This window comes from Prionailurus bengalensis, chromosome X (genome assembly GCF_016509475.1).
Source record: "Prionailurus bengalensis isolate Pbe53 chromosome X, Fcat_Pben_1.1_paternal_pri, whole genome shotgun sequence".
Lineage (NCBI taxonomy): Eukaryota > Metazoa > Chordata > Mammalia > Carnivora > Felidae > Prionailurus > Prionailurus bengalensis.
Window position 1 is genome coordinate 8818338 of NC_057361.1, and position 21855 is coordinate 8840192.

The 21855-nt window shown below is 42.2% G+C and overlaps 1 long non-coding RNA gene across 1 annotated transcript in view; it reads left to right on the forward strand.

Annotated features, from left to right (window-relative positions):
- LOC122477481 overlaps positions 1-16517 on the forward strand; it is a 55165-nt gene extending 38648 nt beyond the window's left edge. Inside the window, exons 2-3 of the long non-coding RNA XR_006295703.1 lie at positions 1004-1133; positions 16168-16517. This is a non-coding gene — a long non-coding RNA (uncharacterized LOC122477481). The remainder of the gene's footprint in view (positions 1-1003; positions 1134-16167) is intronic.
- The last annotated feature ends 5338 nt before the right edge of the window (positions 16518-21855 follow it).

The window sequence follows — 21855 nt, forward strand, 5'->3', positions numbered from 1 at the left end:
CTCGCCGTTGGTTGCCTTGGATATCATGGTACTGTCACAACTTTAGGCTGTGACTTTGCTGCAGGTGCTAACAGGAGGAGACAATAGGCTGCCAAGCAGAGGCAGGGAGGGAAAACTGGATTCCCACACATACCGCGGCCTTGGCATGTTGCACACATTGCATGAGTCTGTGAAAATAACTTCTACTGGGAATATGTGCCATAAATAAACAAAGACTGCTCAGAAAGTTAACAAGAATGAAGGAATGAGGGAGGAAGAAGAGAGGAGTCTGGGAGAGGACTGACGGCCCTTGAAGGCCATTGCAGTGGCAGCGCTAAATGGGTGGTCAGACACAGCGGAAGGCCCAGGACGGAGGAAGCCATCTGCGGGACACTAGACCCCACAAGAATACGCCAAGACCATGAACAGGGTAAGTAGAAGTGAGGGGAAAATGGCCAGTTGTTTTTGAGTCGTGTGCACAACTGGAGAATTGGGAGCTTTTGGCCAAAGCAGCCAGGCCTATTGTCTTTGTATGCAAAACCATCCTGTCATTCTTTTGTTGCTCTGGGAACTTCATAGAGAATCAGTGCCTCATTTATCCATGGAGACTTCCATTCATCTGCTAATCCCCTAAGAACAAAGCTGCATTCCAGAATTGAAGAGTTTAATGGACATTTTCCATTGACCTTCTCACTCTGATTTTGTTGGCATTCTTAAGTTCTGTTTATAGTAAAATGTGTTTCCTTGGGTTGTAAAATGGACTTTTTCTCTAGTAAATGTCTGTGCCTGTGTAGAAAAATGTGGAAGAAACTTTATTATTCATTGTTACGAGTAGTTTCATAAAGTTAATCATTATTTAAATTTAGTAGAGATAGGAAAAGTCAAAAGAACATCTGTTTGTGACATTTTCAGGAGATGAGTTCTTGCCATGAGTAAAAGGGAGTGGATTATACTGTTCTTTAAAAATCTGTAACACATTTTGTATGAAGAAGATAATCAAAACCAGATATCATTTATCTCATAGGTGGATGGAAAAGAGACCAAGAAAAAAAAATAAGTGGCTTGGTGACCTAACTTTACCCAGAGAATGGAAAATAAAATGCAAGACTCCAAACCCTGCCCTTCTATTTCATCTTCATTTTGGAAAAATACAGGTGAGTATAGTCATTCTGAAAATTGATCTAGGGGCTGTGAAAACAAAGTCGCCAAGACAGCAGTGCAGATGTGAGTCAAAGAAGTTTTTGGTTTCCTTGCAAATATAATTAGAATGGTATTGTTTTCTTATTCATGAATGTGGAAATGTGCGACTTGATTATTTTTTATTTATTCATTTATTTATTTTTAGTTATTTGAAATTCAAGTTAACATATAGTGTAATGTTGATTTCAGGAAGAGAATTGAGTGATTCATCACTTATGTACAACACCCAGTGCTCCTCCCAACAAGCACCCTCCTTAATGCCCTTCACCTGTCTAGCCGAACCCCTTACCCACCTCTCCTCCAGCAGCCCTCAGTTTGTTCTCTGTATTTAAGAGTCTCTTATGGTTTGCCTCCCTCTCTGTTTTTATCTTATTTTTCCTTCCCTTCCCCTATGGTCATCTGCAGTGTTTCTTAAATTCCACATATGAGTGAAATCATAGGACATCTGTCTTTCGGTGACTGACTTATTTTGCTCGGGATAATACACTCGTTCCATCCGCTTTGTTGCAAGTGGCAAGATTTCATTCTTTTTGATTGCCGAGTAATATTCCAGTGTGTGTGTGTGGGGGGGGGATGGATATATGTATATACCACATCTTCTTTATCCGTTCATCAGCGACTTGATTACAAAGCACATCTATGTGCTTTGTAGTTGTACGGGACATATGAAGGTGTGCTAACACAGAACTCGGTCTGCATAGAAAAGGCGACTGTGACAACAGTAATGGTGACAGTCACAGCCTAGGGCGTACTCATTCTATGCTGAACATTGTACTAAGGTGTGCTCCATAGGTTTTCCAACCAATCCTTATAATAAGATTAATTATTTTCAGCATTTTATGAATATGGAAACTGAGGCATAGAGAGGTTAAGACACCGGCTGAGCTTCATGTATCTGGTATAACGAGTCCAGGTTTGTTATCTCTCTCCAAGGAAAATTCTCTTAACCAGGGCAGATTGTATAACTGGTGTACTGAGTGACGATTGGAAAACACCAGCTTCTTTCACACATTTGATTCTTCTGAAAGGATATCCAGATTGTAGAGGAAGCTGAATCAGAATGCGCTGATTCATACAAGGCTTTGGCATAGGAATGACTACTATGCGGCCTGGTCTTACGAGATCTTAGGTCCATCAACTACTTGCTTTTGGAAGAAGGACTTCACCAGGAAGGTTCAGTTTCTAGGCAAGTAGTTGGGAGTAATGAAGGACTGCAAACATTGAATTTAGGCGATAGCAGGAGAAGCAGGGTGAAAAGCGTAGTTCTCAGTTCATGGGTCCCGGAAATCCAGACAGCATCAAGTTTAGTAAAGTTTTGTAAAGTAATGGACTGAATGTTGTCTCATGGTTTTTTAAAAGTTTTAATTCCAATATACTTAACATACAGTGTTACATTAGTTCCAGGTGTGCAATATAGTGATTCGGCGATTCTGTGCATCGACCCAGTGTTCATCACAAGCGGACTCCTTAATCTGCATCGCCTGTTCCCCCATAGCACCTCCCCACCTGCTGCCCCCCTGGTGACCATCAGTGTGTTTTCTGTAGTTAAGAGGCTGTTTCTTGGTTTGTCTCTCTCTCTTTTTTTTCCTTTGTTCTGTTTCTTAAATTCCACATATGAGTAAAATCAGATGTTATTTGTCTTTCTCTGACTTATTTTGCTTAGTGTAACACTCTTTAGTTCTATTCATGTCTCATGTCATTGTAGACAGCAAGATTTCACTCCTTTTTTATGGCTGAGTAATATTCCCCCCACATCTTTATCCATTCATCTATCGATGGACACTTAGCCTGCTTCCTCATGGTTTTTATTTTTACTGAAAAAATATGCTAGTGGTGTGTTTTTATAGTCTGGATATTTAATTTTAAAAGATTTCACAAATTTTGATGACTTTGTGCCACCATTAGCCAATTTCTCAGGTAGAAATATACTTTTGTGGTGCGATTGATGGTTAACAGTAATGGATGTTAATTAATTCATATGTAGGGAGTCTTTTTAATTTTGATGTCCTGTAGCTGATTTCTCCTCAGATCTGATTGCATGAGTATTTTTCAAATACTGCATATCACAACCTATCGTGGGTTATAATAGTAATAGTAACTAATACCAGTTTTTAATAAAATAGAAGGGAAAATGTTAGAGTACGTAATTAAGAGGTATTGTTTTGAGAAACTCTTATCTCGTGTATATACCTATATCTCTATATTTGTAAATACTTACATGTCCATAGATACATATCTAAATACTGAATCAGTATGTGAAATGTGGCAGTCACACTTTTGAAAATATTGAATTAGATCATTATTTTTTACTCAGGACTTGTCATTGTTAAAGAGCTTATGCTAGGTGACAGAGAAAAGTAAACTATTTTCTCTTGTTTTTTAAAAAAAATTTTTAACATTTATTTATCTTGAGAGAGACAGAGAGACAGAGTGCGAGTGGGGGAGGGGCAGAGAGCGAGGGAGACACAGAATCTGAAACAGGCTCGAGCCAGTTTCAGCGCAGAGCCCGATGCAGGGCTCGAACTCAAGAACCGTGAGATCCTGACCAGAGCTGAAGTCGGACACTTAACCGACTGAGCCACCCAGGTGCCCCTATTTTCTTTTGTTTTTTTAATGTTTATTTATTTTTGAGAGAGAGACAGAGTGGGGGAGGGGCAAGCAGAGAGGGGGTCAGAGGATTGGAAGCTGGCTCTGCACTGACAGCAGAGAGCCCAATGTGGGGCTCAAACTCACAAACTGTGAAATCACAACCTGAGCTGAAGTTGGATGCTTAGCCGACTAAGCCACCCAGGCGCCCCAAACTCTATTTTCTTACTTTTCAATTATGCTTGTGTAATTTGCATTAGTGTCAGTCCTTGACAAGTAGAGAATATAATCTGTAAATTCACTTAGGTCCACGTTAGGACCTTAGGTCCGCTTAAGGTCCACATCAACGGCAACAGAACAAAAGTATTCCGGGTGCCTGACAGACCCCTTGATAACTCATTTCCCTCAGGAGAGTTCCAGCAACGTACCAGGTTCATGGCCTTTAGACATCCCCACTGAGAGAGAGTGCCACTGACAATCTTTATATGACCTGTTAGCAAAGCTTAATTTCTTTCCTATTATTTTAGACCAAAAAAATGCATTTAAATAAAAGTGCTGATATTTTTATCCTGCACCCCAGTGGATTGTGTTGGGCCACACCCTGTGGAGCACAGTCTCTGCTTTGTAGGCACGTTGTCCACTGGCAGCCACCCCTGCCTTCTGTTCTGACCTCATCTCACACAACTGTCCCTGCTCTGGCCTAATCACACTGAACACACCAAACAGATTCCTGTCTCAGGGCATTTGAACCAGTGGTTCTCTTTACCCGACATGATCCCTATGAGTCTAGCTCTTTGTCATGATGCAAGATTTGGTTCAAAGGATACCTTCTTGAAGAGGCCTTCCTGATTACTGTATTTCACAGAGCCCCCTCCTCTTTCTATAGCCCCCAGTTACTCTCTCTTCTCTTTCTGTTCTATTGCTCTCTTTGATTTATTTATTTTCACAGAACTTACCACTATCTGTTTAATCCCCCTCATACATTCTAAGCCCCTTAGAATGGGATCTTGTCTCTACAGTCCACCCCCCATATCCCCAGGATGTTTTGGGGGCTGGTAAATATTTATGGAGAGATTCAACATTTCTCCTGTCCCTCTGCGTCACTTGAACCTGTGCCTTTGGATCTAGTTTTTTCATTTGTGTCTGAAAACAGTTCCTCCCCATGACATCAGTTGGCAGAGACGCTGTATTAGGAAGGATGGGGTGGTTGATTGTAGGGTAAGCTGGATGCTGTGAGAACTCCCTGGAAGTAATACTTGTGACCTAAGGATTGGGTAGGGATGCTTGTCCTGGAAATCCTGATGACTTATTTCTGGTAATGAAGTGATTAGTCCACTTATGTGTCTGAGAACAGAGACCTTCACAACTGCAGGTGAATTATGCTCTTAGCTCTAAAGGAGATCAAATTTTTGTGTTCCATAGATAATTTCCACGATCAGAAACTTGATCTCCAACTGGAGATGTTTTCTTGAGACACAATTAATAGAGTCTGCTAAATTTTATCCCTGAAGACAAAATATTACACTCTGAATTTGGAGTTAACCAACTGTACCTAAATTCCCTACTATCCTGCCTTATGTCTGGTACTCAGTAGACCCTTAATAGGTATCAGTTAGATGAATAAATAAATAAACATAGTCATGGGGGTTGGGTCTGATCTGGCTCTGACATTATTCAGCTGTGCTACCTAGATCAGGGTCTGACAAACTGTGGTTCATAGGCCAAGTCCAGGCCACCACAGTTTTTATAAATAAAGTTTTATTGGAACACAGTCATGCTCATTTTTTTAAGTATTGCCTTTCACACTATAGTGGCAGAGTTGAGTAGGTGTGACAGAGATGAGATAGCCCACAAAGCTTAAAATATTTACCCTCTGGACATTTACAGGAAAAGTTTGCTGACCCCTGGGCTGGGGAATGCCACTTAACTTCTCCAGGCATTGATTTTGTCATTCATAAAATGAGTTGAATGGACTCAGTGATGTCCAAGGTCCTTCTCAAAGCTTATATCCACATTTTCTAGATTGTAAGATACTATGTTCCTAAAGAAACTCAAAGTGAATGGACTTAAGGTTACCCTCACTGTCTTCTTAGAAAACATGATTTCATGAAGCTGTGTTTTCATTAAATGGAGATACAGGTTTTGCCACATTTATCTGAAAGACATACGGAATGTTGCAGGTTGAGTTCATTTCTCTGGTTTGGTGTTTAAATGTTTGGAGGAGTAGATGTATTATGCTGCTTAGTACCTTCCCACCGCTTTTGCCAAGGGCTCTGCTGAAGTAAAAGTCAAGAGTTTGTAAAGAAACTGATAAGTGGGTTTGCTTACAATCTATAATGCTTTAAGTGGGGGTCTGGTATATTGAGCTAAGAAGTAAAAAATAACATTAAATATAACATTAAAATCTCAGCTTGGCTTACTGTGAGGTCTTTCATGGTCCAGATAAGAAAATTATTCACTGCTACATGTTGCAGGAGAACAATTCTGGTCTGGGAAGAAACAAAAATTGTCTTTGTTAAGTTAGAATCAATTACTCTATCTTGATTGGTTTTCTTGTTTGGGCTTAAATTATAAGTGCTTAAGTACATAAAAGCCTCGTGGATCCCTTTGAAAGATCATCAGCCCTGCAAAGATTTTGTTCAGGTCACGAAACTTGTAATGGGTATTTCTCCTCATACTTGCCTTCCGCTTGCCTTCCTCCAATTACTGTTGACTGCACGCTTCATCACAGATCACAGAAAATGAGCATCACCATCAGATCACGTAGTCAGGACTTTCTAACAGACTGAACAACAACAAAAATAGAATACATTGAACTTTTATGAGAGGATAAGCAATGAATTGCAATTCTGGGACTCTGTCCCTCCCTCTTTCAACATTTCCTGACCATGTACTATGTGGCAGTTCTATACCAGGAGCTGGAATATCTCAGGTATATGTTATCTTTCACAGATTGCACATCTATAGCAATTTAGAGATTTCACACCATGATCCCACTTGGTTCTCACACGAGACTTTGGGAGGGAATCAGAACAAGGATTCCATCTACCCCTAAGGTTTATGTGGGACCCCTCTGTGGGAATACTGGAGTGAGGGAATGGAGATGGGAGCTCAGCCTGACTGCCTGGAGAAACTCCGGCCTCCTCCATGTGAGGATTTTGTTTTGTTTTGTTTTGTTTTAGAAGGGATCTTGTTGTGCTCTGGCGAACGCCTGGCACCTCCATCTCACTGATCTGAGGGTAGGGAGCAGAAAAAGGTCAGTGACAAGGTACAAGGGCCCTAATTCCTAAGTTCCACCCTACTCTGTCTTCCAACCCCAAGCAGGAGGCTGGATTTTCAGCTCACAGTGAGAGTGGCCCTTCTGAGCCTGCAGAATTCCCAGATAACTCTGGTGCTTCCCCAACACCCCCTCTCCTAACCAAACTCAAAGAGCTCCTTCCTCCTTGGGTGTAGAGTGCTTGCACGGGCATCTCTGAAATGTGAAAATTCTTTGCACATCATCCACCAGTGCTTGATGGTGACCTGGCAATAATAGAAACCGCATCTTAGACCTGTCAATAGGTAACTCTGCCTTTGGGTAAGTGACTCTCTGAGCTTTAACGCCCTGATTTGTGAAATAGGGGAGTTGGACTAGATTATCTTTGAGGTCTTTCCCGGTTCTTGCTTGCCATGCTTTTTGGACTTACATTTGATTCCCAAATTAACTCAGTTTATATAGGGCTCCTGATCCAGAGATATCACTATAGCAGATGCTGTCACGGCAGTGCGTGTTCATATCCCCTTGGCACTCACCGTTTCTGCAGGCTTTCACTATCGCTCTGCCAGAGGCTTTCATCTGGCTGCCGAGACATGCTTGGCTGCAAATGCTGGGGAATTCAGATCCTCAGGAGTGGTCCTCAATTAATGCCAAATGCGAACTGAAGAAGGATATTGCAGCATCCTTTTTCCTTGGGGGAGACATCTCTCAAGCAGGTTCTTGCTTATCCACAAGCAGTAACTGGTTAGTTAATGTACACTGCATTGACTTCTTCCCTTCCTTCTGTTACATCACCTCCCAAATGAACCACTTGCAATCAGATCCTTAGCTCAGGGCTTGCTTCTGGGGGAATCCACCCTAAGATCAGTCCCAAGCAAGTCCTATTGTGATTCGTCTAGTAGCACATGCATTGGTTCACGGTGGTCAGTTCCTTGAGGAATGTGTCTTGTTTACCCGGACTAGGGTTACCAGATTTAGCAAATAGAAATACAGGAACTCTAGTTATTTCTCAATTTCAAATACTGTCAAATAATTGCTTAGTGCAAGTATATCCCATCTCAAGTATTACATAATGAATACTTATACTAAAAAAAATTCATTGTTTACTTGAAATTCAAATATAATGGGAGTCCTGTCTTTTATCGGTCATCCTTAATCCCAGTTCTCATTGGGAGCAGTGGGCATTGCACCTAGACCAACACCAGGGCTGAGGAAAGGAGGGTGATTGGGATTGGCTTAGAAGATATAGAGCATAGAGGGAGGGAGGGAGGCAGACCTGAATAGCAATGCTTAGAGATAAAGACATGTTGAGTACCAACTAGTAGATGGGTGTGAGGTGGTAGATAAGGAATGATCAATTCAAAGAGCTGGGGCAAGGAGGCAAGAACGGGGTACAAGAAAACTGCAAGTTGCAGTTTCAAACATTGTGGGGAAGGAGGTGCCAAAGTCAGCGAACTTGCCGAGACGTTATCGATTTCTCTAGCCCTATTGCCTCGCACAGTGCCTGGCTCACTCTGGGTGCTCAATAAACATTAAATGAATGATGGGGTAGAAAGATTGGTGGAAATAAGAAATTCTGCCATTGTGAGCTTTATGGAAAATGGTGCCCACTAAAAAATGCACAGGGCCTTTTAGAGCAATGACTTGCATCTGATTATAGAAGCATAGAAAATATGAATTGCTATGTGAATTCTAAGTAATGAGCTTTTCTAATCCTTTCCTCATTTTTCATTGCAGGTACAATTCAACTTAAATCTTTCATGGCTAGTCGGGTTTTTGAATGCCACTTGTATGTTCAAAGCTAATTTACTTAATAGCTAACTTATCTGAACCTTGACCAATATTATTGGAGCATTTAGATTGACAGAGAGTTTGGGATGAAAATTCCCTATTCAATTTCAGAAGATTGTAATCAATTTATGTTTTTAATGACATTTCCTTTTCTTTCTGCAGGAAGGATAAAATCTCATCCTAGGTCTATTATTTCTAGCTATAAGTTCAAAGTTGAAAAAGATTGGTTTTATCCTCAGCAAGCGATGTGATATTTCGTAACTCTTTGATAGAGAAAATGAAGAGAACTACAAAAATAAACGTCAGCATTTAGATAATAGGAAAGTAGTGCTAACGCATCCTCAATTGTCATTAAAGTCAGCTTTTATTGTTACTAGAGAAAAATGGTTTTTTAAAAATTTTTTTAATGTTTATTCAGTTTTGAAAGACAGAGAGAGACAGAGCACAAGCAGGGGTGGGGCAGAGTTGGGGGGCAGACACAGAATCCGAAGCAGGCTCCAGGCTCTGAGCTGTCAGCACCGTGAGATCATGACCTGAGCCGAAGTTGGATGCTCAACCGACTGAGCCCCCCAGGCGCCCCAAGAAAAACGTTTTTATGAAACAATAAGCAGGCTGGTCTCCAAAGGGTGGTTTCAACTTAAAATCATTTCTGCTGTAGATGATGTATCTTTAGAGTTAATATGCTCATTCTGTGTTAACTGTGTGTCAACCACACGAGAAGGGCAGAAATCTGTATATGGAGAAGTACTAAAAATGCACCTAGGAATTCAAAATAATATACATTTTAATGTAAAATTAAAGATGTACTTGTTCTAAGCTTTCTATCAAAAGTAAAAGTCTTCTCCGATGCTATAGAGAAAAGAAAGCAGAAAACCATAAACCCAAAACGGAGTCACTTGTGCTAGGCCCGTGTCACCAAATCAGGGCTTAATACCTAACATAACTGCAGTTTCCGACTTCCCTGGGAGTGTAGTCTTACCGGGTCAGTCTGGAGTTTTCTGGTTAGTACCAGTGAGGTAATCTGCCACATAGAGCCTCTTCTGTCCCCCAAAGGGAGGTGAGGTAATCTGCTCACTCTTTATCGCTGCTCCCTTCCGTCTATAAACGCCTTCCATTTTGTATAGCTCCTTGGGCTCCTTTCTACTTACTAGATGGGATGCTGCCCAATTCATGAATCGTTCAGTAAAGCCAATTAAATCGTCAAGTTTTACTCCACTGTATGTTTGGTATTTGAGGGAGCCGATGATGTTACTTTGAGGTGTATTACCAAATCTGTGTGGTACTCTCATGGAAGTTTGCAGAGGAAGTAAAAGGAGGTCTCCTCTTTCTGAGAGTGGCAGGGTCAGTTATTCAGACCAATTCTCTGGATGAAATCTTTTTAGAAAGCTTAAAATTACTGAAGAGCTGACCAAAGCACAAAAGTGAAGGAAAATGTAAAATATGGTGTAAAATGTGGTGAATTGAAACCCGCTGTGGCATCGCTGTGGGAATGAAAAATGGTGTAGCTGCCGTGGAAAACAGTTTGGCAGTTTCTCAAAAAGTTAAGCAGAGAAATACCATATGATCCAGCGATTTCGCTCCTAGGTGTATATTCAAAAGAACTGAAAGTAGGAACTCAAACATACTTGTACACCAATATTCATAGCAGCATCTGTCACGATATCCAAAAGATGGAAACAACCCAAGTGTCTGTCAGCAGATGAATGGATAAAAATGTGGTCTGTCCATACCGTGGAATATTATTCATCTACAAAAAGGAACGAGGGGGGCGCCTGGGTGGCTCCTTTGATTAAGGGTCTGACTTGGGCTCAGGTCGTGATCTCAAGGTTCAGGGGTTCGAGCCCCGCGTCGGGCTCTGTGCTGACAGCTCAGAGCCTTGAGCCTGCTTCGGATTCTGCATCTCCCTCTCTCTCCCTGCCCCTCCCCCGCGCACGCGCGCACACTCTCTCTCAAAAAAGAAATAAACATTAAAAAAAATGAAAAAGGAATGAAATTCTCATACATGTTACAACATGGATGAACTTTGAAGGCATTCTGTTGAGTAAAATAAGCCAAACACTAAAAAACAAATACTGTCTGGCTTCACTTATACCAGATCCCTAGAATAGGCTATTTCATAGAGACAGAAAGTAGAACAGAGAGGACCAGGGGCTGTGGGGAGGGGCAGTTGGGGAGTTGTTGCTTAAGGGGTACAGAGTTTCTTCTGGGGATGATGAAAAAGTTCTGGAAATGGATAGTGGTGATGGCTGCATGGCATTGTGAGTGTACTTAATGTCACTGAGTCGTCCATTTAAAAATGGTTAAAACAGCAAATTGAATATTGTGTATATTTAATCACAGAAAAAAAAGAAGGAAAAAAAAAATGAAGGAGAAACCTGACAGGTAAATGAGCACAGAAGCTGCTTTTGACCTGAAGGCATTTACCAATTTTCAGAAAATTAAGACCTGTTCTTCACAGCCTCCTGCAGCAGGAGACAGAAAGCAAAGCACAGAGTCTTTTTGTTGGGTTTTTAATATTCATCTCATTGATTTTATCCTGATTGTGTCCACGAAGTTTCTGAATCAGAGACAGACTGTCATTAGTGTTATTTACATAACAATCATTGCATTGACCGCCCCTTCTTGTCCCAGACCTTACTCCCTGGGGCCTCAAAATGAAAGTCAGGTGGAAAAATCTGTCCTGTGAGGGGCCAGATGATCCATAGGTGAGCAATGGAGAAGAATGGATTTTCTCTGCATACATACTGGAGAATGAAATAGCTGCCTCCTCGCTTCTCTCAAAAAGAGGGAATAAAATTTTGCCTCCTGGGGATGGGATGAAAGGATCCTGGGTTCTCACTCTAACCTTTTAGTATGTGATTAAATCTTTTTAAGGACCAGATAAGCCTGAATGTCGCTGGCTCTCCAAGGCCCTGAGCCTCATTTTTCCCTTGCAATGTTAACACATACCTCCAGAGTTAAGTGAATCTCTCCAGAGTTCTCTCTATCTATACAGTTCTAAATTACCTTCCCAAGGCTGCTCTTAGCTCTGGATCCCAAGTTTTCAGCAAGATTTATTCAGAAATCCCCACCTCTGCAGAAACACAAAAATATTTTCTCTGCACCCACACTGTTGAAGACCAGGCTTTAAAAATATTTCTTTGTTAAAGTCCTGTTTATCAGCTCTTTCTAAATTTTTTTTTCAACGTTTATTTATTTTTGGGACAGAGAGAGACAGAGCATGAATGGGGGAGGGGCAGAGAGAGAGGGAGACACAGAATCGGAAACAGGCTCCAGGCTCTGAGCCATCAGCCCAGAGCCTGACGCGGGGCTCGAACTCCCGGACCGCGAGATCGTGACCTGGCTGAAGTCAGACGCTTAACCGACTGCGCCACCGAGGCGCCCCTATCAGCTCTTTCTAGTACCTAAGAATGATTTCCCCTTCTCACCACTTCTATTCAACATTGCACTGGAGGTTCCAACAAGTACATTCAGACAAGAGGAAGAAGTGGGGAGAGAAGGACTCGGAGAGGAAGAAGCGAAATTGATTTCATGTGCAGGTTCCACAATCATCTATGTAGAAAATGCTAAAGCATCTACAAGAAGCCTACTAGAACGAACTATAAGTGAGTTTGGCAAAATTGTACACAAGTACCTCTAACCTACGGCAGAACGTGATAGCTGCTTTTATAGAGGTACTGTGTCCTTTAGAAGTACTGAAGTGGGACATTAATTCTCTTGGAGAAAGTAGAAGACATCATAGGAGGTAAGCTGTGAATCACATGTTTGAGGAAGGATTGATCTGGGTCAGGAAGAAGGCAGTTGGTGTTCTGATGGAGGACAGGGAAAAACACAAATGTTTGGAGGTGGAAAATCGTGGTGCTGAAATGCCAGACCTGGAATGTCAGACCCCAAATTAAGGACTTTATCTGAACGACTTGAAATAATTTTCCACACCTTCCTTAGAGTGTTATGTAATTATCTTCTCAACTATAAAATAGTAGGCTTACTTCTTTTTCTATTGGCTAGTCAAAAGAGATGATTATGTTCATAAGTAATTTAAATTGACCTTAGTATTTTGGGGCGCCTGGGTGGCGCAGTCGGTTAAGCGTCCGACTTCAGCCAGGTCACGATCTCGCGGTCCGTGAGTTCGAGCCCCGCATCGGGCTCTGGGCTGATGGCTCAGAGCCTGGAGCCTGTTTCCGATTCTGTGTCTCCCTCTCTCTCTGCCCCTCCCCCGTTCATGCTCTGTCTCTCTCTGTCGCAAAAATAAATAAACGTTGAAAAAAAAAAATTAAATTGACCTTAGTATTTTGAAGCAGGCAAAATAATCCAGTTTGATGTAAAAGCAAATGAAAACATGAAAGGAACATTTTCCAATCTGCTGCTCTTGGATATTTACCATCTTTCTACATAATCCTAGAATATAAGCTTTTCGAGGGTAGCACCATGTGATCTGAGTCTTTCACATTTGCCACCGTGCAGACCATTCAGTAGGCGTTTAATCCTTGCTCTCCAGCGATGATGTAAAACTGCAATAATCTAGGTGGTAACTCTTGACATTATTAAAAAATGAGTGCTTCCAAGAAAAGAAAAATCCACAGCACACAGCCAAACAATAAATATGGGAAATAGGCTAGAAATAGATTTATTTCTTAAAGCCCCTGCTTCTAGGACCCAGCGCGTAACTGGAGTGTCCTTCCCCCATCCAGGTCACATTGAGCAGCCTGGACATTTCCCAAGGCAGACAGCTTCCTCCTCCTGTAATCCAGTCCGTAGAGGAGGACGTGGTTTTCCCTGATTCCGAACACCATTCTGCTTTATTAAAAACTCTTTTTCTCCTTCCTATCCCAAAGCAGATGGGGCATGCACCTCTCTTTCCCTGCCTATTCAGTACTTTCTCATAGGAACCTCCGAGCACAAACCTGAGCCCTTCGGAGCCGACCCCTTCACACCAATTTCCAAAATAAGCCCTGGAGTGGACAGACAGCCGTGCAGACACAGTTGACCATGTGAGCAACTCGCCTTCCTTGGGATCACACCCGCTCCTACTCAGAAAGGAAATTCTGAGGCTCTGAACACTGTTCTTTCTCCCAAGACAACTTTCCGTCTGTAAGATTTCTCCCTTAGGCATGCCATTCTTAATGAGAAGATGTCCGCCATCGCCTGTGGACTTGAACTGCACTTTTGCTTTTGAAACCACGTGCCTCATTTTCTCAGTGTTGAATTTAAATAGACTGCTGTTATTGTATTTAGTTGAAAAGACTTTTTTTTTTTTGCACTAATATGAGGCTCATAAGGAAACATCCCAACTGGGTTGGTTAAGGTTACCCGAATAGGCAGGGAATCTATGTCCTCATTATCTCTGCCTTGATTTGGCTGTCAAAGATCTGCTCAGAATAGTTTGCCAGAACAAACCCTACTTGCAATGGGATGACAGAAACTGAGGTAAAATGAAGAATATGTAACAAAGGAGAAACTAGCATATTAAAAAAAATTTAATGTTTATTTATTTTTGAGAGAGAGTGCGCTAGTGGAGAAGGGGCAGAGAGAGAGGGAGACACAGAATCCCAAGCAGGCTCCAGGCTCTGAGCTGTCAGCACAGTGCCCGACGTGGGGCTTGAACCCACGGACCGTGACATCATGACCTGAGTCGAAGCTGGACGCTTAACTGACTAGACCACCCAGGCGCCCCTAGTGTATTTTAAACAGCAGGTTTGGGAGACTTGCAAACTATAGTAGTGTGTTGTTTCGAAACAGAACCAATAGAATACATCCACGCACACACACACATATATTTGGACAAGGGTTCATAGAGCTGTCTTATAAGGAATTGGTTCACACGATTATGGAGGCTGAGAAAACCCCATCATCTGCCATCTGTAAGCTGGAGACCCAAGAGAACCAATGGTATAAGTTCCAGTCAGAGTGCAGGCCCACCCACCCTGGCGAGGGAAATTCCTTTATTCCATCTACTGGTTCAAATGTTAACCCATTGAGATGCACACTCACAGGTACACGTAACATGATGTTTAACCAAATATCTGGGCACCCCACGGCCCAGTCAGGGAGACACAGAATTAATCATCACAGGTAGTGAGCAGTTTAGCGAAAGTCCATGGAGATTTGATATTCCCCACTTAAAATGTGTGTCAATTTGGACAAATCAAATTGGCCACCTGCATATGAGTCCTGTGGCTCACCCACTTTGACTTGACTTTGCCTGCCACCGGTCTTTGGCATGAGCCTATCTCAAATGTAAATGGCATCCCTCCTCTTTTGAACAACTTCACTAAAGCAATGGGTCTAGAACAGCAGTTTCAACCGGGGGTGATTCTACCTCAAGGGGATATTTGGCAGTGTCCAGAGACATTTCTGGTCATCACAACTGGGGAGATGCTATTGGCTTCTAGTGGTTGGAGGCCAGGGACGCTGCTAAACAACCTCCAGTGTGCAGGGCTGCCCTATAACAAAGAAGTATCCAGCCCAAAATGTCAATGATGCTGAGGCTGAGAAATCCTGTTCTAGAGAGAAAGAGACATTCCACACTGCTCAACACAATATGCCCCACATGTCCCCTGTCTTTGTCATGAGAAACCAATGCTTTCTGAAAGCTTTCTAGATCGGGATTTTTCCACTGAGTTTAAATTACTGGGTAGGATCTAGTGTTAAAATTGGCAACTTTGGAATAACTGCATTAAGGTAGACACGTTACATATCAAATTTGGATGAGATGCAGGAAAGCCACGAGAGAAGTTAAGCGGCACTTTGAAATCTAAGAGAACTGTGTGAATGGTGTGCAGGTGGCTTTATTCCAGCTCATAGCGCAAAATACCCCATAGTGAGTTCTCAGATGAGGAAGAGCAAATACTCATTTTCGTCAGAGGCAAATTGCTGAAACTGCAGTTATGACCTCTTCAGACCTTCAGAAGGTGCCAGTTCCTTCCCAGTATGACACCACTGTGATTCTAACTGCACTGGGTTGTCTTGAGCCAATAGGGGTCAGTGGGCAAAACTTCGGAAATCTTGTTTCTTGACTTGCCCGTTTGTGTGCTCTATTGCAAACCTGATTGCTTTTTTCTTAAATGGGTAACCTGTACATCTTTGCTCATGGTCAGGAAAAAAAAAAAGTCCCTGTTAATAATTTACAAAAGACAGAGCTCCTCCTCTCTTGCATCCTCAAATCTCTCAAAACACGTGATCGTCTAAGCATATCTGGTTTCCAAGTAGCTGAGTGAGGAAATATGATTGGCCTCTCAGCATTGATTCCTCCTCTCCTTCCTCTCTCACTCTTCTTGCCTAGCAGTTGTTTGCTACGAGACGGTCATTCTTCCTATAAACGAATAAAGAACAGAGTTCTTTCTTTCCATCCTTAGGAAAAGGTGGGCTTTTTTGCCTTCCTACCATGGACGAGGATCTTGAAGGAGAAACTTGGCAGACCTTTTCCATTCCCTGGGGCTTCGGCCAGGCAGTAGAGGATGAAGGAGGACATACATGCCAGTGAGTAACAGTCCTCAAGTACAAATAGCAGGGGTCCTGTCATTGCTTCCTGAGATTAGCTCCTGGTTTTCAGTAGGATGGATTTATTTGGACAAGGGTTGAAAACCATGTGTCAGAATTATACAAAAATGATGCCTTTGATAGAAAAGCGATGAGATCCTTCTGAGTTTTGTCTCAGTAACTGTAATTTTTACAAAAAGAATATTTGGAGGTGAGGCAGGAATATCCTGCAAAAGAAAAGCATAACGTCATACACTACTCTGGCTGTTTATTTCCTCACGGCTACATGTCCAGAGGCACGCTTTTGGGAAGAGAGAAACTGATTTTAGCTGCTCATCCTTATATATGGTATTCTAATCGGCTATCACTCACAGTAAACTTTTGACTGCACTTGTGCACTTTTTGCAAGAGAAATTGGGTTGTGCTGTGTTTATTTTCTTTTGAAAGTGGTGTCTTCTCAATGACAAATGTATCTATCAAGATGAAAACTTTTCATTGTTAAGCAGAAAATGCTATGTTGGCTATACAAATTAGTTTGTATTTAATTGCTTATCTTCAGTGGTCTTGATAAATAAGTGTTTCTCCCTTGGAAACCTATTTTACACAAAGTGCAGATCCTTGATGAGTGGCTGATGGTTTATAGAAATATGTAATTCTTTCTTGATTTCGTCTAAGTTTCAAGTATTTTGAGATTCTTGAAATTTGTCAGTGCTGCATGCATTTTGGAATGCAAATTGGAAAGTTTCCAGTCATTGTGCTATTCAGTGCTTTCTCATTAATCACTGGTACTTGTGAGTTTGTTTAAATGATATTCTTTCGGAAGATTCTGTGATTATCGAGTGTTGCAGCATTGCAATAAGAACGTTATGTGAAGGGGCACCTATAAAGGAACTGCCACAGGTTGAGAGAAGCTCTCCAAATGGGTAGAATTCATTACCCTGGACTTTTATCACTTGGGACTTTGAGCCAAATGTGTTTAGAGTTGCCATCATTTTCCATAATAGTAATCACTTGGTGGCACTATGTGTTTTAAAACAGTTTTGACAGTTTGCATGGGTGCAAATGAAACCTCTTTCCTTTCGTTGTAAGGAAAATTTAGAAAGTGACGTTGTCATTCTTTGGGACTAGAACATACGAAACAGCCTGATGTTTTGGAGCGAGCAACAGTGATCTCCCAAAAACTACTGTTTGCTTATGATGTAATTTCATTGGACAGCTTTTCTTTGTAGTGCACACATTTTCTTCCCGATTTCATACCTGAGAGATGAAATGATTGAATATACTTAGGCTAAAGAGAACAGCCGCTTAAGACAGGATCCTGAGATTTGTGGCTCTTGCTTGTCTGATTAGTACCATGAAACGAAATAGATTCGGCTCCGAGCTCACTGAAGCATGTTGTTTACAGGTTTGGGAGAAAATAGATAATGAAAGGGATAAGGAATATTTTAAATCAGAACACTAAAGACAAACCACTGAATTCCAGTTGGATAGTTTGTTGGCCATACTTTTAACTCCATGTACCCAGTGAAAAGTCTAGTGTGTCTCGTTTTATTAGAATTAGTGCTAGATACGTCTCTAAAGACTGAAGTTCCGTGTTATCCCTGGATGTGCTTAGTCATTAGATGATTCAAGTTAATATATTTTTAATTTTAATTTTATACATAAAATACTATTTTATTTTTATGACTCAACACAAAAAGCAACCATTATTATAACTTCAGCTCATTTCTGCAGTGGACGATGCTCTCAGGTATAGAACCATGTAAATGTGGTTCGAGATTCAGTAGGTGGGGACAGTCTTCGTAGAGCAACAAGTGAGGCTGGCCCAATTCCCTCAATCGAGTCTCATTTGAGCCTGCTGACTTTTCACAGGAGTACGATCTAAAATCCTTAGTCTGTCGTCCAGTCAGGCAGCGCAGGCTCCCTCGTCTGGGAGGTCCCTGCAGCCCTTCTCCACGTTGCTCATTGCTGATCCGAAGAAGCTATCATAAGGCTGAAGTGAGGACGAGAATGATTGACTTTCCTGAAGTTTGTAACCTTTAAAATTAAAGCGACTTGAGATTGTTTTTGTTGTTGATTAAAGAGCAACTGGTTGCCCAGTAGAGCAGCCACACAGAATGGTCAGGTTTCCGGAACGGGTCTGACCTGGCTGTGTGCCCTGGTGCCTTCATTTATTGCCTATATGGCTTTGGGCAAGTTTGTCAGTTTCATTAAGCCTCAGTCCTCATGTCTGTAAGATGAGGATAATGCCTACCTCATGGGGATGGAGGGCTAAGTTAGTTATTGTAGGAACATCTCCTAGCACAGTGCCTGCCTCAGCCAGTTATCTGATTACCGACGGTCATTCTTAGTATTCGTATTAGTAGCAGTGATAGCGGAGCCTTTCAAAAACAATCTGGATCACAGGCGTTCAGGTTCAGTTTAAGTTTGAGAGAAAGTTATAGGTTATTTGGCTATATCTTCTGGCAGGAAGATCCTAATCTTCTAGTAGGAAAAAGGATTCATTTGGAACCTCACCTACTAGAATGGCAAACAGGGATAACACTGAGAATGCCAAGTGCTAGCCAGGGTATGGAATGACCGGAACTCTCATGGATTGCCCGCACGATGTACCCGCAAAATGGTAGAGCCACTTTTGGAGAGCACTTGGTAACTTCTCCTAAAGCTAAATGTACATTTGCCGTAAAACCCCTACAGTCCCACTCGTGGATATTTCCCCTAGAGAAATGAAAACTCACGTTCACAGAAAAAAAACTATCACGAAAGTTTAGAGGAGCTGTATTCAGAATTGCCCTAAACCGGAAACACCGCAGATGTCCTTCAACGGATGCATGGATAAACGAACCGTGTTAAATCCTCACAATGAAATACCACTCGGCAAAAAAACCAGAACAAACTATTGATACACACAACAGTTTTGGATAAATGTCAGAGGCATTATGTTGAGTGCAGGAAGCCAGTTTCAAAAGGTTATATACTGTACGATTCCATTTATATGACATTCTCAAAAAGACAAAGCTATAGTGACAGAGAACAGATCGATGGGTGCCAGGGGTTAGGGGTTGGAGAAGTGTGTGAAAGTACCTTCTGTAATGGAGCTATTTTGTATCCTAATTTTGGTCATGGTTATAAGAACCTATACATGTGATAACATTTATATGGAACAGTATGTCGAAAAGTCAAATTTACTATGTGATAATTTAAAACATGAAAAATGAGAATACCAGCTTTTGGCCCTTGAGGAGTTCATAGGTGCACTGAGGGACAAACACAAATACTTGGGTGAATGCAGTGATCGCAGCACGCTGAGAGAAGAGCTAACACCTGGTGTGGCATGCCGTACTGGTCTGATGGGACTGGGTTACAAGCGTACCCAGATATTGCTGCGCAAGGATTGTGGGGTCCCGAGGCCCGGGCCAGTTGTTTATGGCCATGTGCAGCCTTGTCCCTGTACCCTCAACCGTCTTCTATGTGTACCAAGACCTGAAAAAGTCTGGGGGGGTCCTGGATTAGGGTATGATGAGACCCCTTGGCCTCGTCGCCTGGGAGGAGGAAGGTACCGAGAAACCTCCATAGGGGAGGTGGTGCCCGCAGTGCGAATAAAGGGTAAAAAAGAGAGAGCTAGGCAGAGGCAGCAAGGCACTCGTTGCCTGACAAAGGCACAGAGGAGAGAAAGTGAGTGCAAGTTGGGGGCCCTAGGGTATCCAAGATGACAAGAGTACGAAGTGTGAGGTGTGGCTGGAGAACCGAGACCGGGGACAGGTTTCTGGATAGCCTTGTATAATAAAAGGACATTTGGTTTTATGATAGTGGATTCTGGGCGTATTTAGAGGCACATGGGGGATGAGGCGGCAGAGACAGCAATTTGATGAAAGCGAGAAGAGGCTGCAGGGGTGGGATAATGGGAAGAAGTACAGGGTTTGATCTTAACTGTCAAGTGCTCGAGAACACACTTGTAGCATGTGTAGCATTAATGGCAGACTCTCCCTCCTGGGAAGATCTTTTCACTCATTCGTTCACCACCAATTCATTCAACAAATCATCCACCTGCCTGATAGGCACTATTTTAGGTCCCGGGGATCCAACAGTGAACAAAATCAAGTCCCAGCTCTTGTGGAGCTGATATTTTCAGGGCTAAATGAGCTAAGCTTTGGACAGTTTTGAAGTGTAAAGGGGCTCTGAGGTAATAATGCCTAGTAGACAGGTGCTATAAAGACCAGTCTGAGCTGAAAATTCAAATTGGTGGTCACTGGTACAAAGATAGATATCGGAGCCTTAGAAGTTGATTGAATAATCCATCTTTTGATACGTCAATAAAGCTGGAAAAAACCAATTTTTTTCACCCAAATTCTCAATGATTTGCCATTAAGACTTGTTTTTCTGTAAGAGGAGGGATCCATCTAGCTTATGCTGTAATCTCAAGGGTGCTCATCCACCCAGATTCCTTTTTTATGACATCCTGGCAAAGGGTTCTCTAACCTTTCTAGAAGAGACTGTGTTACAATGAACAGATGTGTCTGACGTGTGGAACATTATACTAAGCTCTAGGATGGGGAGGAGATGGAAAAGAAAGAGTAGACCTGGTCCCTCTTCTGAAAACACTGAAAGTCTACAGGGAGAGCTAGCTCCTTAACCCTCTGTAAGTACTTATGGTGCTTGAGAATGGCCATAAGCAAACAAATAGAAATTCTGGGTGGCTCAGGGTGCTGAATCTTACAGTACATATATATACACGGGCAGAGTTGTAAAGCAGTCATCAGTGACTTTGAAAAGAAGTATGTTCTTTTTTAAAAAATTTTTTTAATGTTTATTTAGTTTTGAGAGAGAGAGAGAGTGAGAGAGTACGAGGGGGGAGGGGCAGAGAGAGAGAGAGGAAGACACAGAATCTGAAGCAGGCTCCAGGCTGTGAGCTGTCAGCATTGTGCCTGACATGGGGCTCAAACTCATGGACTGTGAGATCATGGCCTGAGCCGAAGTTGGATGTTTAACCGACTGAGCCACCCAGGCGCCCCAAAAGGAGTATGTTCTGAAGCCAGTTATCGATGAACTGGCAATAATTGGAATGACATAGGCCAAATTCTTGGGTTTGACTTTGGACAGCATAAACGGGCACGTGGTATTTTGAAGGGATTCTTTTAATGAAATAGTTTTAACCCGGCTGTGTTGTTAAAGCTGCTGTGACTCAGGTACGTATTCATGCTACCATGAATACGTTGATGTGGCCCCCCAAACCAAAACATTAAAATTCCGACTGTTCTGACAACCAGGAAATAAACAAGTGGTTGTCCTTTCTCCATCATAAGGCCTCATCTCCCTGTGGTGGGTCTGGGATAAGGTGTGAGTCAAAAGTGGGGAGGCAAAAGGGTAGGTTCAGGTACCATCTGGCAGGCAAACTACCCATGACCGGGAATTGCGTGCTAACCATTGTCCACAGCTCATAAAGGACTTTTGGTCATTCTGAGCTGAGTGCCCACTCATTTTTGGAGCTGTCATGACAGCTTGGATGGTCTGCATCTCATGTCAATTAATTTCACCTTTAAAATTACAGTGGCTCTACTTGTTTA